The sequence below is a fragment of the Dermacentor andersoni genome, unplaced genomic scaffold (genome assembly GCF_023375885.2).
Source record: "Dermacentor andersoni unplaced genomic scaffold, qqDerAnde1_hic_scaffold ctg00000039.1, whole genome shotgun sequence".
Classification (NCBI taxonomy): Eukaryota; Metazoa; Arthropoda; class Arachnida; order Ixodida; family Ixodidae; genus Dermacentor; species Dermacentor andersoni.
In genome coordinates this window covers 30,221,649-30,240,162 of record NW_027314752.1, presented here as the reverse complement: position 1 = coordinate 30,240,162, position 18,514 = coordinate 30,221,649, and the positions used below count along the sequence as shown (strand labels likewise).

Sequence of the window (18,514 nt, the reverse complement as noted above, 5' to 3'; positions counted from 1 at the left end):
GAAACGTGGCTGGAAAAAAGTTTGAGACGGCCTTCCAGACACTGTCTGGCTTGTACAGATTTAACCGGATGCCTTTCAGACTGCGAACGACCTCAGTGCTTTCAAGCGCGCCATGGCCATAATGTTGGGTGCTATAATACGTGTTCATCGACAGCATTCTAGCATCGGGGAAACCAAAAACCAACATCTATGAAGCCTCGACGAAATAGTACTGAGGGTGCATAAGGCCGGGTTTTGACTTAACCGCGAAAAATGTCAATACAGATTGACTACCATGACCGTCAAACACTTACCTGACCATTTGAACGAACTCGAGTGTTTGGCTATAGTTTGGAGTGTAGATGAGAAGTTGCGTCTTAATTTGTTTGGACAGCAATTCACGGTAGTAACGAAGGATTCCGCGATTGCATGAATATTCCAAAAGCGGTACCCCAAACGCATGATTCCCCGATGGATATCTCGGCTAGAAGACTGCATGTACTAAGTCCATCACCAAGCTGGAACACAATATCAGTTTGACAACGCTTTATTACGAAACCCAATCAAAGAAGCCTCACCGCAGAACCCACAAAGATAGATCTGTTGTGTCATCACCCTTATATAGAACCTGCAGTGGCACTCTGAGATCACGGACGTCTTGAATTGTTGCATGTTATAATGCACGTGCCTGTGTGTGTGTGTGTGTGTGTGTGTCTGTGATGTCACTGATTAGTAGCTTTGTATAGCTATATGAGACAGCCACGTTAGTGCCTTGAGGTTCTTTTCTATTGTATTACAAGTGGAAATTAAACTTGTGTTCCGGCAAGTAGGCTACTGCGTATTTGAAGACACAACAGTGGCGATGAGTGTGGGACCCTCATAGCCGACGATGGCCGGGCCGCGGCTGCAGCGCTGGTTGCGGCTTCAGCAGTTTGGGAACAGCAGGCGTCGAGGCGGACTCCCACAGCATGGCTTCCTTCGGTGGCTTCGAGCCGTTCACGGAGGAGGGTGACGAAGACTTCGACTCTTATGTGGAACGCTTTGAAGACTACATCCCTGCCAAATAGGTCAGCCACGATTTGAAAGTATCTGCTTTTGTGAAGGCCACTGGAAAACAGGCGTACCGCAGTTTGAAGAATTTTTTGGTTCCAGTGAAGCCCGAAGTCAAGACGTACGACAAACTGGTCAGGGCTCTCAAAGGGCACTATTCACCGAAGCCATTGGTGATAGCGGAAAGAATTCGGTTCAACCGTCGGTCACAGCAAGAAAAGAGAACCAGTTGCTAGGTTTGCATTAGAACTGAATAGGCCGGCTGCATCGTTTGAGTTCGGGCAATTCCTAGATGACGCTTTGCGGGATCGGTTCGTGGCCACAATGAGAAACGATATAGCACAAGCCGAGCTCCTCGAGAAGAGTACCCTGATGTTCCAAGCTGCTGATGACTTTGCCAAAAGCGGCGAACTCGCTCCCACTGAAACAAGGAAGATTCCTTCTATATACATCATCGAGGTGAACCTGGTCCCACAACCGCAACACAGAAAACCCGAAGCCACCGCATGGACAAGAAGGGCAGCCAGAAAGAACACGAAGCGGCAAGCCGAATCAACTGACAGTTTCCGTTGCCGATCAAAGCATACAGCCGCAACCTGCCCCTTCCACAAGTATCGATGCCATGCCTGCAAAAAGTTGGGGCCCATGGCAAGGGTCTGCAGAATGACGCCACGTTGTGTACACTCCCCTGAAGAGAGCACTGGTTTAGAAGGCTCCGCTGGCTTGGACAGTATAAGTGGTGAGGACGAGATTTTGCTTAGCCATATTTTTTTATGTAAGAGTAATGACGGTAGCTACATTATGAAAGTTAGGGTGGCCGGTAGGGATGTCAAAATGCAAGTTCACACAGGAGCATCTGTGTCTATCGTACCAGAAAAGATGTACCGGCAATATTGGTCTGATTTACCTCTAGCCAGTTGTAGTTTACGGGTAAAAACCTACGGAGGTGTCCCGCTGGCAATTACAGGCAAGTTGACGGCACGCGTAGAGGACGATGGCCAAACAGCAACCTTGCGTAACACTTTGTGTGACAAATGCGTGACACTTTGTTGTTCGGACGTACTTGGTTAGAGGCTTTGAAGCTGGATTGGACGAGCGTGTCTAATATCAGTCTTGATAACTCAGCCGCAGTCATCGAAAATTTTTCGGAAGTGTTTGAGCCGGCACTAGGACTGATAGCTGACACATCGGAAGCTAAAAGACCGCAGTACACCTGTTTTCTGTAAGCATCGACCTTAGCCGTTTGCACTCAGGGACACCATAGCACAGGAATTACATTCTCTAGTGGAATCGCGAGTACTGGTGCCTGTACAGCAAAGTGGCTGTGCCCCTAGTAGTCGTACCCAAGGCTAACAACAAAGTTGGCATATGCGGAGACTACAACATGATTGTAAACCATTGTCTGGGAACCGATTATTACCATTTGCCAACGCTGGAAGATGTTTTTGCCACCCTTCATGGATGCGAATGTTTTACTGTTTTTGACCTTTCTACAGGGTACCAACAGTTGTAGCTGCACCCCGATTCGCAACTTTTGGTCACTGTGAACACCCACCTAGACCTTTTTTGCTCCACTCGTATGCCGTACGGAATAACAAGTGCTGCGTCTGTTTTCCAAGCCATGATGAATGACATGGTAAAGGGTTTAGACAGAGTGTCATGTTATCTTGATGATGTAATAATAGTAAGAGAAACAATGGAAGAATGCTATAAGAAGGTCGAAGCTGTGCTGATATGGTTCAAGGAATGGGGTGTGAAATTACGGTAGGAGAAATGCATGTTTTTTGCGAAGGCTTTGACCTATTTGGGTCACGCGATTGATGAAAGAGGAATCCATCCTTCAGTAGACAAGGTGCGCGCTATCCAAGAAGCACCAACGCCAAAAAACAAGAACGAGCTACGCGCCTACCTAGGGTTGTTAAATTTCTATAGGAAATCCGTGCCGGACATGTGAGCACAGCTTAAACCATTATATGACCTGCCAGCTGAGAATATTAAGTTGAAATGGACGGCTTCCGCAGAAAAAACCTTCAAAGCATCCAAGGGCTGGGTGCTGAGTACGTCTGTATTCGCCTACTATGACCGTTCAAAGGAGCTAGGGCTGGTTTGCGACGCGTCTTCGTATGGTTTCGGCGCAGTCTTTCTTCACAAGGAAGGATATGAAGAAAGACCAATCGACTTTGCGTCTTACTTTGACTAAAACGGGGCAGGCGTGCACCCGTATCGAAAAAGAAGCCCTGGCTATCGTGTACAGGCTACAGCAGTTTCACAAGTACCTTCTCGGGCAGAAATTTGGGATCTATTCCGACCATCAACTCTTAGTGTGGCTGTTAGGACACGGTAAGCCAATTCCTGCAATGTCGGCGGCACGTGTGAAGCGTTGGGCCTTGCAGATTGCTGCTTATGACTACAAATGCGTTGATCGCATGTCACGGGATATAAGCAATGCTGACGCACTCTCACGCCTGCCACTTGAGAGCACTGGTCATGGGTACACAGATGACGTGTGTGACGTGTACATAGGTTTTTCTATACAGGACGAGCTCCCACTGTCGGCAGAAGACAGAGGGGAAACAAGCAAAGCGAGGCTGTTATCAAAGTGTCGGCTGGCCTTCAATAGTATCCGATGAAGCTTAAGCACCATATTTTGTGCGACGAAGTGAGCTTTCTGTTGACAAAGAATGCGTGACGTAGGGAAATCGAGTGATAGTGCCAATGTCTCTCTTCGCGGAAAAGTGCTATCGTTGGGGAACGAAGGCCATCACGGAATGGTACGTATGAAAGTGCTGTCTAGAGGCCACGTGTGGCGGCCCCGGCTAACAGAAAACGTTGAACAAACACTGAAAGACTGCGTCACATGCCAGTTTACCCAAAATGCGCCAACTAAACTTTCTGTAATGTCATGGCGAGTGTCTAGACGCCGATGGGAGCATGTGCACTTAGATTTTGCTCATCGCGACCAGCATTGGTTTTTAGTGCTAGTTGACTCCTATTCAAAGTGGGTTGAAGTGTTTGTCATGAAATCAACTAGTAGTGAAAAGACAATAAAGAAACTGCGCACAGTATATGCCGCATACGGGTTACCAGAAGAAGTGGTAACAGACAATGGCCCGCAGTTTACATCAGCAATTTTCGAGACAGTCGTGAGATGGAATGGCATTCAGCACACTAAATAGCCTCCTTATAACCCGGCATTGAATGGCAGCGTGGAGCGTTGTGTACAGACTATAAAAAATATTTTTAAGCAGGTCATGGACGAACGAAGAAATGAGCAGATAAAGTCTCTCCAGCACTGGATCGACCAGTTCTTATTCAAATATGGGAACACTCCAACGGGGGTCACTGAAGGCACACCAGCCCTTGTATTCTTATCTTGAAAACCTAGGACAAGGTTGAGCCTTCTCCATTCGGATATCGAGCGAAGGATGAAAGAAAATAATTGAAGAAAGGAGTCGGGAATTCAGCGACGGAGTGCGTGAAGGCAGTTTGAGGAAGGGGAAGGCGTCTTTGTACAGGGTGTACGACCCGCGGAAGGGGAGTGGTTGAGCGGCACGGTAAATAAACGTGTAAGTTCCAGCACTTATGTGGTCAGGATAGGGAATGAAGAGCGGTACGTTCATGTTGGTAATCTACGACCGCGAGCATTCCAGCACTGCTTCCCGCAATCGCCCATGCGCCATCTCCACACCCCGAACGCCAGCATGTAGCAAAGACATTGTGTAATGTAGGTCTCTAGATGCACACCCGTTAAACGACGAAGGTGCGCGCAAGACGCCTGACACCAATCAAGTACCTACCAAAAAAGAACATGCCACCCCTCCGGACCCATTGACTGCGGGCAGGGAGTCTAGCGGTGGTGCATAGCCATCTTCCTAACAGGAGCTTCGACGCAGCACCCCGCAAAGACGACCACCCGATCGCTAATAAGAACACTTCGGAGGTTAGGGGGGGGGGTAGTGTTGTGTCATCACCCCTTAGATAGAACCTGTAGTGGCACTCTGACATCACTGACGTCTTGAATTGTTGTATCTTTGATAGAACGCACGTGCGTGTGTGTGTGTGTGTGTGTGTGTGTGTCTGTGTGTGTGTGTGTGATGTGAGGTATTAGTAGCTCTGTATAGCTATATAAGACAACCACGCAAGTGCCTTGTGGTTCTTTTCCGTTGTATTGCAAGTGGCAACAAACATGTGTTCTGGCATGTATGCTACTGCGTACTTGAAGACATAACAGATCATGTTTCGTCATCGAGACCTGACAAAGGCCCAACGCGCCGACAAAGGTTTGGTTTCTAATATGAACACTATTATGATGATGGGACGCAATGCTAAGTTACTTTCACGTGATGGTTCTTCGATCGTCGCCACTGGACCAATAAGGGAGACGAATGCCACCTGCAGGTGATTACTGGTTTACTACGATCAATTATTTTGCGTGCCATCTACGACAACCCCGAAGGAGGCCGTGTCGGCTATCGAGCAACCTTACCGAAGGCACAAGAATGATTTTGGTTGCCGGAAATGCATAAAGATATACGTTCGTACGGCGCCAGCTGTGAGGTGTGTCAACAATGCAAACGGTATCCTGGAGGTGAACGTGGATTATTTGTTCCCATTCGGATTCCTAAGACGGTTTTCCACGCACAAAGCACAGATCGTATCTGGCATGTTCCAATGTCGGCAGCAGGTAAGCGCTATATTATAGTCGCAGCATATTACTTGTCTAAGTTTGTAGAGGTCGCTGCCGTGCGTTCGCTTGCCACCAGCTATGTTATCTGATTCCTGCGAGGCCGCTTCGAATAGAGACATGGTCTTGCAAAAAAGTTGATCTCTGACTGGTCGACCACCGTCTGCAGTTGCGAACTCCGCACTTATTTAAAACACGCTAAAGTTGTGCGTAACTTCAAGTCTGCCTACAATCCGCAAGCGAATGGTCTGACTTAAAGGTCACACGAGACAATACAAGCTCGACTCACGCTATATTGCAAGAATCACAACCGAGGTGAAACTGATTGTGAAGACCGTCTCTGAACGGCTTGGTATACAATGAACACGGCTCTACAGAGCTCTATAGAATTATCCCCGTGCAAGATTGAATTGAGTGCTACACTCGGCTTAGACATGCCTATAATAGTTGAACGTTCCGTGGAACGAGAGACATTTTGTCGCAATATTTTAAAGGATGCGCGCAGGAAAGTTGCGCATGCGCATCTTATGCAAAAACGGTATTATAACCAACACCATCATCCGCCATCACAATACAATTTAGGCAACGAAGTGTGGGTACAACGAGGTGTGGGTACAACGAAGTTCACCGTCCTCTTCAAACGCACTGCACACAAAGTACGAAACAAATTTTGTTATTAACGAGCACCTGGGCAAGAGCACTTCGTGAGTACGGTCTACGGCTTTTGACTTGTGCATAGACAACAGAAAGCGAAATATATTTCCTGTGGATGTGTCACGCATTAATAACTCTACCCGTGACATCATGTGTTTCTCTTAAAGGAGCAAGTCAGCTGCAGCGTAACCGAGAGTAGTGAAGAGTGGGTCTTCGGCTCAGAGGCTGTATATACAGAGGTGGAGGACAACGAAGTGGGAAATATAACAGCTTGCCGAAGAAAATTTTGAAATTGTAATAGGCTATTATGTCCTTGCAGATTGTATTTAAACCTGAATGCTCGATATGGTGCACACATGTTGACTTAGGGGGGCACAATAAGCTTACTTGACACAGGCGGCAATATGCAGCTTTAGTGACCCTTGATTTAGCTAAACCATACGACGGCCTAGAGCATGTCATACTCCTAATACATTAAATAGCATTAGTTTTCCTAGATATATTGTAAGTTGGATATCTGCATTTTTGAAATGCACGAAATTTTGTTTCCAACGGGGCGTGTTGACAAAAAATATAATCAATCAAGAAGAGATTCCCAAGGATCTGTCCTTTCTTCTATTTTGTTTATATTTTTATTAGACTCAATTCCATTTTGCGATACCGTACAAGTATGTGCCTGTGCAGACTACATAGCACACATTGCATCTGCGAGGGATATTCATTCATTACAAAGAACACTGTAATCATACTTAGGAAAGCTTGATGCTTGGTTTGCAGGTATTCGAATGTTGCTTAAAGTTAGCAAAATTTGCTTGATCGGGCTTTTATTGAATGTACCAATTAAAACATCTCTTAATACCATCAGAAATTATTCGGCAAGTTGACTTCATCAAATATCAAAGTTTATCGTGTGACGGAAAACTGAGCTGACGAAATTACATTGATCATGCTAAATCTAGGGCAGCATGCGCTGTTGGCACGATAAGCAGATTTGGCCGACATCGCATTCGGCTAGGCAGGGATAATCTAATAACGATTTATCACCTGTACGTTGGACCGTTACTGGACTTTGAGTGGGTGATGATCTCCGGTGAACCAGCAGACAAAATTAACACCCTGGTTCTTTTAGAGTGGGAGGCTCCTGCGAATTGTCTAGATTTACGAAAATTTGTTGCTAACAATATTCTATATCAAGAAGCACGACTGCATACCCTTCTGCGTCGATTCCGCATTATAACAGGAAACACGTATTTAATCCTATATGAATCCTTAGAAGACCAGATGGATCAAGGCCAAGTCAGAAATTCCAATGACTGCCACAGCGTCCCCCATTCTACTGCGTCAAGTTCGGGAGCCACAAACCTTTCATGGATCATCATCTGAAGATCCCGAAACTTGGCTTGCGGCATATAAAAGAATCTTGACTTTCGACAACAAGGACTCCGACGACAAGCTCTGGCAAGTATACTTTGCCTTAGAAAACGCCGCCTGGACGTTGTTTGAGAACCGGCAGTCGAACCTGACATCATTTGACCTGTTCCGGAACGCTTCCCTGCAGACCTTTACAAGCGTCCTCCGCAAGGGAAGGGCCGAAGCTATGCTAGAAGCCTGACTCGTCTGTTCTGCCACGCCGACCACGAAATGTCTGAGATGAAAAAGTTTCGACTACTCATGCGTGGCTTCAAGCAATAATTTTCGCCGGAATGATACGAAATCCACCGAAAACCGTCCGAGATTTTCTTCACGAGGCCACGAGCATCGAGAGAACTATGGAAATGCGGAGCCGGCCATTCAACCGCCACACAATCCCAGCAACCTACGCTGAAGTTCAATCATTCGCTACCGACAGCCTACGAGAGACCATTATAGTGGTCGCGCGAGAGCAACTTCAGAGGATGTTCCTCTCAGGTTGCATCAGGTTGCGTCGATCGCGGACGTCCTGACCGAAGAAATCCAGTGGTCAGTGGAACTTCCACAATGCCAGATGAAATCGCCACAGGCCGTGCCTGAAGCGATGACCTAGGCCATTGTCACCCGCCGTGAAAGTAACACTCCGCGACCAGGCCAGGGCCCTGTAACGCCGGAATTCCTTCGTCCGCCACTGCCAGCACGCCCACGCGAAGCCCAGCGCAGCTACCAAAGAAGACAGACGTCTGGCACGCTCCTGACCACCGCCCGCTCTGCTACCACTGCGGAGAAGCGGCTCATGTCTAACGATGATGCCCATACCGGGAGATGGGGCTACGAGGGTTCGCTGTTAACGCGCCGCAGCCACAGCTTGGCGAACGACCTCACGTTATCGCCATCTACCTCGCCGTCACTCAGTGTAGCCCTCGTCAACCATTCCTGCGGTATTTTCGAAGGTGGGAGCCAGACTCCAGCCATCCCGATGTAAAAAGTCGTTTATTCAACATATACAGCCATATATATAATGAAGAACAGAAGCGCCCCCTCGGGAATAAGAAACTCAAATGAATAACGAAACTGAATACAACATACTCCCTCACTTATTTTTAGTAATTAGTTATTAGTAAGTTTTTAATAAGGAAACCCCAAGGCATGTACACTGTACTTATGCACATAATTTTACAGACTAGTTGGTATGATAGTCTTGAAGCCACGCCGGTGGCCGGCGCTCTCGGGTCGGCCGCTTTGGACGTCGCACTGGCGACGATGGTGACGGGCTCGCAGACTGCTGCTGCAGTAGGCCTGGAGACCACGCCTGCGTCCTGGGAGAAGGAGGCTGCAGCACTGCAGGCTGCAGCACATCGAGAATGAATCAATGAATCAAACTTTATTTAAAACGGCTCTTCGTCCGGGCCGTTCACCGCTTCGGTTCGTGTGATCATGTAGTAGCACTTGGAGCGGGGGCTGTGCTGGCGCCCTAGACGTGCCTTATGTGTTGCACAAGGAGTGACCAAAAAGCGGCTCGGTGGGATTCGGGCGGAGTGGTCCAGCTCTCCCAACAGTAAGGAATAGATGGGCTCAGAGAAGAGGTGGGGAGACAGTAAGGCGAGTTCCAGTACATGTGGCGAACGTCGGGATAGCCGCCGCACACCGGGCATGCCGGGTGGCCGCGGCGTCATTCAATAATGTGTTGCATGGCGTCATTCGTCAGTGTTAGAGTTTGAGCCTGACGAATTAGGGAGCCGTCATGGCGGGTGAAGGAGCGATCACGGCCCGGAAGGGCGCATGCAGATGAGCGCAGTTCACGGAGCCTAGGGCGGCTTTGCTTGTGGTGTTCAGCGCGGTGCATTCTGGCACAATATGTGTCTGGCCATGGAATAGGAACGCTGGTTATTTTAGACTCGCGAGCGAGGGAGCGAGCACGCTCATTTCCATGTATCCCCTGATGGCCCGGTACCCACCCAAGAGGGCGTGAAGTGAGGGATGCTGTTGCATGTGTAGCGCGACGGATGCCCCAATGTGACAGGGAAGCATGTTGTTTGCGAAAGAACGAAGGCCTTCCTGGCTGTCTAAGCGAACGGTTATGGTTGGCGTTGAGTGAGGGGGAATAGTAATGGCTTCCGATATGGCAAAGATCTCGGCAATCGGTTGGAGGCGGTACTCCGCTATGCCAATGAGTGATGTCACCCTGAGGGCCGATGACTGCCATCTTGGATGCGGTCGGCGAGAAGGTGGCGTCAATATAGTAGGTGTCATGCGCTGGGTCAGTTAGATGGGTGGCCCGCGGCCGTCGCCTGCCTGCGTTGCGTTCGGAGTACATATTCCGGGGTATCGGCCGGACTTTGATTCGAGGGATAGTTATCCATGGTGGAGGATAAAATATAACATAATATATGGGGTTTTACGCGCCAAAACCACTTTCTGATTATGAGGCACGCCGTAGTGGGGGACTCCGGAAATTTCGACCACCTGGGGTTCTTTAATAACGTGCACCTAAATCTAAGTACACGGGTGTTTTCGCATTTCGCCCCCATCGAAATGCGGCCGCCGTGGCCGGGATTCGATCCCGCGACCTCGTGCTCAGCAGCCTAACACCATAGCCACTGAGCAACCACGGCGGGTGTGGTGGAGGATCGATGGAAAGAGGTGGAAGTGGTGAAGTGCCGTGTCCCAACATTCGCAGGATGACACGTCCCTGGGACGAGGTGCTCAGACGGAGATGCTGAGACTCCCAGTGGGCTTGAACCTTCACATCCAAGGCGTTGTGCAGGGTTGCGTGTTCAACGTCGATGCTACGGCCGTACCTGGGAACAACCATTTCAATGCGGTGACATCTTCGCAAAGAAGCCTCGAGTCGTTTGGTCTGGGTGCGTGTAAGTGCAACGTATGGCAGGCGATAGAGAATTCGGCAGTAGATTGCTGCCTCAGCAATTTTACGTAGTTCGCGTTCACGCAGGCCTGTGTGGCACTTGCTTACGCGTGTCATCATGTGTATGACGTGACTTGCCTGATCGAGAATGCGCCGTAGCCATTCCGCACTACGGCCATTCTCTTGCCACAGAAATCCGAGGATGCGGACACATATTCTGCGCGGGATAGGTTCACCGGTCATAGTCAAGGTGATGTGAGCGCGTTCAGCAGCTGCGTTGCGCGTAGAGGAATGCAGTACGACGACGTACTCTGATTTTTCTGGGGAGCATGTGAGGCCTAGTTGGTGTATGTAGGTGTTGACGATGTATAAGCAGGTTTGAAGTGTGTCTTCCTTTTCTCCTGGGTTTACGGTGGCACACTAAAGTGTGCTGTCGTCAGCGTATATTGCATGGCATAGACCCGTAACGAGGTTGTGCTTTGCGGGGAGGTCCTTCATCGCCAAGTTGAACAGAGTTGGTGACAGAATGGAACCTTGTGGCATTCTTAGGTTTATAGGGAAGCACATGGATGGCTGGGTGTCCGGACTCATAAAGCGATCTTGACTAGCACCGAGGAAGCCGCAGGCGTAGCGAACCATGCATTCTGCGGGTTTGGTGGCTGCTAGGTTGTCAATGATGACTTGGTGCAGGACATTGTCGAAAACACGTTTAATATCCACGCCTACAATTGTCCGGAGTTGTTCCGAGCTAGGGTGATCGTAGACACCTGCGATAATTTGCAGGGCAACGTCTTGGGCGCTTACGTGCCTGCGGAAGCCGATGAGTGTGTCTGGGAGATGGCCCTGGCTCTCAAGCTGTCATTGTAGTCTCGTCAAAGCCATGTTTTCCATCAATTTTCCCACACACGATGTGAGGGATATCGGTCGAAGGTTTTTAAGCGTGTTGGAAGGTTTGCCAGGTTTGGGGAGGAAAATGACTAAAGCTTCCTTCCATAATTGTGGAATGTTCCCCGTCTCACATGCATGGTTAATGAGGCGTAGAAGGTGCTTCTGGTGCTTTTCGGGAAAGTTGCGAGGCATGGTATATGCTGTTTGATCCAGGCCCGGTGTTGTATTGCGTCGGAGCTGCATGAGTGCTGACCGCAGCTCCTGGAGTGTAAATGCGGAGTCGATTCCTCCTGGCTTGGTTGGTGATTGCGGAAAGGGTGCAAGTGGTGGTGGGTGAGGTTTGGTTGGTGATTGCGGAAAGGGTGCAAGTGGGGGTGGGTGAACTCCGGATAAAATGTCTCTGGCAGTTTTTGGATAATTTCTCCTGCGGAGCGCCCGGTTTGCATTTGATATCGTTGGAGGGCGTAGCGAGGTTTGGCTTGGCCCATGAAAGTGCGAAATATTTGCCATACTCTAGGTGTGTGAAGCTGGCCATTGAGGTCTTCACATGTTTTCCACCACCGTTGAGATGCCAGTTGGTCAGCGTATTCCTGGCTTTCCTGAGTTATGGTGTGTATGTGTTGGTGGAGCGTCCTATTATTCTTTGCACTGCGCCGCCAGCTCACCAGTCTGCGACGTCGTTCCCAGAGGGCTAAGAGGTGAGTTTCGACCTGGGGTTGATCTTCTGTGGCGGCAATCTTGAAAACATGTTGGGACAACGTGCAGTACATTGTTTGTCCATTCTGTGGGGTTAGTGTTCTCGTCAGTCTCATCCAGTTCCAGTCGTTTACGCACCTTGTTCCAGTCATCGAGACAGATGGTTTTGTGGCGGGGTGTCCAACTTACCCTTTGTATACGCAAGGGAAGCCGGATCTCAATAATAGAGTGATCGCTCCCAAGAGTGTCTTGGGTATTCTCCCATTGAATTTGTAGTGGCGGATTGAACAAGTGAGATCAGGGTTTGTGTCCTTCTCACGTGAGTTCCCGAATCTGGTGGGATTGGTAATGTCGTTTAGGAGAGAGACTTTTTATTTTGACATGAAGGTGTGTAATTTGCGGCCGAGCGCTGATGTTTGGTCATATCCCCAAGAAGGGTGTCGACAGTTGAAATCTCCGAGGATTAGGACAGTACGGTGAGGTGTTAAGCGTTACTGTGACGGGTCGTAGCTTGATGACGGCCAGCTATATTGGTTTGGCGTCCAATAACAGTTCAAAATATCTAGACTGTGACCATGAACGTCTGTCCTCATGCTCACGTTCTCAGTAGTCGGTGTATTCATATGCATAGTGTCGAGTAGGATTGTGGGCAAGGAGCTCTTGACGTAAGTCACCGTCACTGTAGGAGTAAGCGGGTCTGACGTGCCCCGTTGTTTGTATGTAATGCTAGGAGCAACAAAATTTTCATAGCCAGCGAGGGGAAAGGCACCATGGGTCTCCTGCAACGCAGGAATTACCGGTTCTGTTTTCATGAATAGCATATGTTGCAGGAGATGATGTTCCTTGCGTCTGAAACCACGACAGTTCCATTGCCACATCGTGAGAAATGGAGATGGTGGAGTTAGGATCCAAGGTGTTTGCTTAAGTTAGTGGCCATGTGATTCAGAAGGGTTACGGAAGATGGGACGTTTGTGTGGGTGCATAGTGTCCTTTATATGTTGGAGGTGGCTGGAAATTTGCGCAAATTGGTTTGACAAGGTGGTTACAGCGGTTAGTAGGGCGTGTTGTATCTATTCAGTAATAATAGTTGCGATAGTAGATTCGATCGCTTGTTGCGCGATCCGACGAATACGTGCATCCAACTCCTCTGACAGAAGGTCTGAGCTCAATGGGGAGGGCTGCGGAGTGGGGGCAGTTTCTGGGAGAGCTGTACCACTCACCTTTAAAGGCGTAGACTGCGTCTGTCGCTGGTTAGGTAGCGCAGGCAAGTTAGGGTCGTCAGCAGCAGGCTTGGGTTTAGGGAGATACTGCCACGAAGGACGGCGCCGATCGTGTTGATCACATTGTGATTGAGCTTTCTGGCTGTGTCTGAAGTCAACATTCTGCTTGTGGGCGGGCTTAGGTTTCTGTTTGGGCAGGTTTTGACTGTTCTTGCGGTTGTGACTTTGACTCCGGTTGTGACTGCGGCTACGGCTACGGCTCCAGTCGGTGTCGAGTGCGGAATACCGGTAGCTGGTTGGCACGCCGCAGTCTTCTCGGGTAGGTGGTCGTAAGAGGTAGTGGGCTGCTTGGTGAATTGGATTGATGCGTGTCGGTGGTTAGCGTCAGCGAAGAGCCTCCTCCGCATTGCGGCGGTGTGGGAAGTGTGCGTCCGTAGCCGGGTGGTCACCGCGGCTGTTGCAGCTGCGCATAACGCACTCATGAGGAGTTTTTGACATGTCAGTTCCAGGGGGGAAATGTTACCCACAAGATCTACAGCACGAATATGTCGAGGCGTTAGGGAAGACATCAGATCTGTGTTTCAGGTTGTAACAATGCCAGCACTGAATGCATTTTGGCTGGGGTGGGTACAGCCAGTAGACCGCTGAAAACAGGATAGCGCTCCTTGTTATTTCAGGGCCCTCTACCGTGATGATCAGAGGCACCGTCTTGCCAAGTCGCCGAAAAGACAGGCTTTTCGGCCCGGAATAAGGAGTTCGTCCCGTACAGCATCTTCAGAAAGTGAGAGTGGTCACCGTGCAGGACGGTGCGGGTGTTCTGTGGGTTGTTGGCACAATACGCACTAACAGGGTGCGATTTTCCGTAGACATCCACGGGCTGTAATGCGAGTAGTTTGGTGGTGGCCGATGCACGGTGTCGATGGCGATGAGGTTTTGGGCTGTTCGAGTTTTCACGACCGTGTCCCACCTCTCGAACTTGACAAGGTCGGCCGCCCGACGAATTTGTAGGCTCCACTCGATTGGTGTTACTCAGGAGAGGTTGAAGCCATCGGTCAAGTTCACAAATACGGTGGTGGCCTCGTCCTGCCGTGGAGCTGAAGGGGTAACGCACGTAAATTCTGCCTGTGAAGCGTCACCAAAGTCCATGCCCTGTGGGTTCAGCGTGGTGGATTGCGCAGGCTGCGATGCAGTCGTAGCTGCTGAGGGCGGCGGATCCATGCCGAGCACGGCCGCGGCGGCGGCGAAGCGCCTGCAGCGCGGCGCAGGGTCGGGGGGCCCTGTGCTGGGACCGGCCGATACCGCCGATGTTTAGGCGAGGCACAGTGCGGAACAACGAGGCGCTCTCCACGCAGCAGCAGGTTATCGACAACAGAAAGGTCTTCCCGAATCGGGCAGAATGAGTTCGCCTGTTCTGGACTGGACTTCTTTCGCGGCCAGAAACTCAGCACGAATGACTTGATGGTTTCCAGGCAACTGTCGTCGAAGGCGGACTGCCTGAACTTCTGCTTTGTCACGCAGGCTGGCTTAATAAACGAGACAATTTCTTCCTCCTTAGCAATTTCTACCTCCCAGGTAGGTGCTGGCAGCCGACAAAGTGCATCTAATTCTGTGCTTGTGCACCCCTAGCGGTATTCAACGGTGAAATTGTAGCAAGGCACTCCTGCACTCCAGCATGCAATTCGGAGTGGGCGTCTTGCATGTCCTTGTGACGACAGTAAGGACACAAGTGCCTGGTGGTCTGTTCGAATTGTTAAATGGCCACCCAAAGGCATGTGTGCCATCGCTCACATGCCCAAATACAAGCAAGAGCTTCACGTTCACCGACTGAATATTTTCTCTCCGCAGGCGACAGTGTACGAAATGCGAGAGCGATTGTGCGGAGATCGTGGCCACTTTGTTGCGGCAGGACTGCTCCCAGCCCACAGTCGTACGCGCCGGTTGACACAATGGCTGGCAGTGACAGATCGAACACATGGATGACTGTACTGGACGAGAGCATTTCCTTGACCCCCCCTGAAACTGCTCTCTGGTTCGGCAGACCAGATGAATGGCTCATTTTTGCGAAGTAACACTCTCATAGGCTAAACCACTTGAGCTAAGTGTGGAACAAAGTGGGAGTATTATTCTTTAAGACCCAGGAACGAACGAAGGGTGGCAACATCAGTTGGCACTGATGTGTTAAATGTGGAGTCTACCTTCTCTGGAAGCGGCGAGATACCGCATGCGGTGACCTTGTGCCCTAGAAATGCAATTTCTGAAACATTGAAGAGGCATTTCTTGTTGAGTTTCAGACCTGTGTTCTTGATCTTTTCAAGCACGGTCTTCAAGTTTGGAAGGTGTTCTTCTGCAGTCTTGCCAAAAATGATGACATCATCAATGTAGAACAACACGCCAGGGCAGCGGTCGAGGATTGTCGCCATCATCTTCTGAAATGCCGCTGGGGCAGAAGCCAGCCCAAAGCAAGCTCTTTTAAAACGGGAAAGGCCATCATGAGTGATGAAAGTTGTCAGATCCCTGCTGTCAGGGTGCAAGGAAACCTGATGCTAAGGGGAAGACAAATCAAGTTTTGAGAAGTGTGTAGCGCCTACCAAAGCCTGAAGCAGCTCCTCTGTGTGGAGCAACGGGAAACTGTCTGGAACAATAGCTTTGTTCGGTTGTCGAAGGTTTGCGCATATCCTGGTGCTACATCTTTCCTGTTAACAGCAACAATGGGGGACACCCATTCAGAAGAATCGTTGCGCTCGATGATGTTAAGACTCAGCAACCTCTAAAGATCATTTGATACTGGTGACCGGAGAGAATCTGGCAGATGGCGAAGCTTGGAAGTTACAACCTGCATGCCTTGCCGCGTCTTGACACGATGCATGAATCCCTTAGCAAGACCCAACTTGGGACTGAAAAGTAAACTAAACTAATGTGCTAAGGCTGGCAGAAGATCTTTGTTACGGGGCTGTGCGCTTCACGGTGTGCAAATGGAACAGGATAACGGGTCAACCACAGTCGCCAGTGGTGCAACGGACGTGTATAAGCACTTGAGGGCAGAACCCTCAATGCGAAGTTTCAAGGCTTTAATGCCATCAAGACCGATCAGGCAAGTTCCTCGGTTAACAACATAAAAATGATGTGACACTGTGCGGCCTTTAAAGCGAACGTCTGCCTGGAAATCTAGCATGGAAATCGGCCATTAAGAGTAGTCAAACAAAGAAACATGTGGAGCAGGCAGGACCGGAACGGTCTAAAAATATTGACTGAATTCTTGCTCCGACTGGATTGAAACAGACAACCTTGAACCAACAAGGAATGTGAAAGTGACATTCGTGACTTGCACTTGAATATGAATTCCGCTATGCGCGCAACGTTGCACAGGCAAGACTTGCTCAGCACGGCTAGATGACGAAACATCTTCATGAAATTCAACTTCACGAACTCGGCCTTGCATTTGAGTTCATTTGCGGTTGCATACCCATTGAAAGTGGCCATTATGACCGCAAAACGAACAAGTCTGGCCATGCGCAAGGCACTACGGCGCTGACGTGATGTGGTCCCGCGAGTCACATCGGAAACAATGTGGCGAACCGGAGCGGCTCCTCCTCGGCTCCTCTGGCGCACGTGAGACACCCGCGCTCCTCGTTAAATTCTACTGAAAGATGGCTGCCGGTGCGATTTTCTTTGTTTTTTCTAAAAATGCGCGGATGGTTTACGACGCTGCCGCAATGAAATTACCTCGACCGAAGCAGAAATTTCCTTTAGCTCTTCAGCAGCCTGCTCAAACTGAAGTGCAATTGGAACTGAATTCTCGAATGAAAGTGTGGAAACCTCGAGCAGCAACCGCTCACGTACGCGATTGGAAGCTACGCCGGCAACGAATTGATCCCGCAGAGCATCATCTTGCGAGGCGAACGACCAATGGGACGCTAGCTCCCGTAGAGCAGCGACAAAGTCATGAATGGACTCGCCTGTGTTTTGGCTGCGGTGGTGACAGCGATGACGCTCGACGATAACGTTGCACGACGTCGAAAACCGGTGCCGTAATGCGGCGAGTGCAAACTCGTATTTTCAGGAGAGTCCACGACAGACTTGTCATCGGCGAGTGCTGCGGCACTTGGCGCTGCCGGTGCTGCGAAGCTGGTCCCTGCATGTAGCACCTGATAAATACACTGGCTCTCCACCCCCAAACAACGCAAAAGAATAGCGTTGCGGTGCTCCGCATTGAATGCGGCGGAATCGTGTGCCAACAAGTACACGTTGAACATCTGCTCCCATTGCTCCCGTGGCAATGATGGACGGCCGGGCGTCGGAAGAAAAAACGGTGACGGAGTAAGCCCGGTGAAGCTCATGGTGGGCGCATCCGGATAGTGCCGCGGGCTGAGGGCACATTCCCGACATTCTCGTCGCCAATGTGGTATTTTCGAAGGGGGGGGGGGGTGCGTCAGACTCCAGCCATCCTGATGTAAAAACACTTTTATTCAACATATGCAACCATATATATATATATATATATATATATATATATATATATATATATATATATATAGATAAATAGATAGATAGATAGATAGATAGATAGATAGATAGATAGATAGATAGATAGATAGATAGATAGATAGATAGATAGATAGATAGATAGATAGATAGATAGATAGATAGATAGATATGTATGTACATATATATTAAAGAACAGAAGCACCCCCTGGGAAAAAGAGAACTCAAGTAATAACGAAACAAATTACAACAATCCCGTTCACCACCACCAGGCCGCTGCCTGTCGCCGCAGCGCCGATGATACACTGGCCCAGCTCGGGGCCGGTCTGCGAGCCCGTATCCGGGAAACTGAAAGCAGCAACCGAGGGAGGTGCGGTTGCTATTCGTCGCACTGACGAAGATCCTCCGCCGCTGACGAAGACGCTGAAGAGGCTACCCCGACGATATAACGACAGTGCCGATGAAGCCTGGAAGCGAAGAATACGCCGACGAAAGACAACCTGACCACTCCTCGTACCAGCCACAGGTCAATGCGACGCAGCCGTGATCCGACGCCAAGACCTAACTGTAACGCAAGACAAAGAA

General features: G+C 49.6%; 1 pseudogene; it reads left to right on the top strand.

The window, feature by feature from the left end:
• Window positions 1–947: 947 nt before the first annotated feature.
• LOC126519875 (uncharacterized) lies at window positions 948–2,576 on the top strand (annotated as a pseudogene).
• Window positions 2,577–18,514: the final 15,938 nt, after the last annotated feature.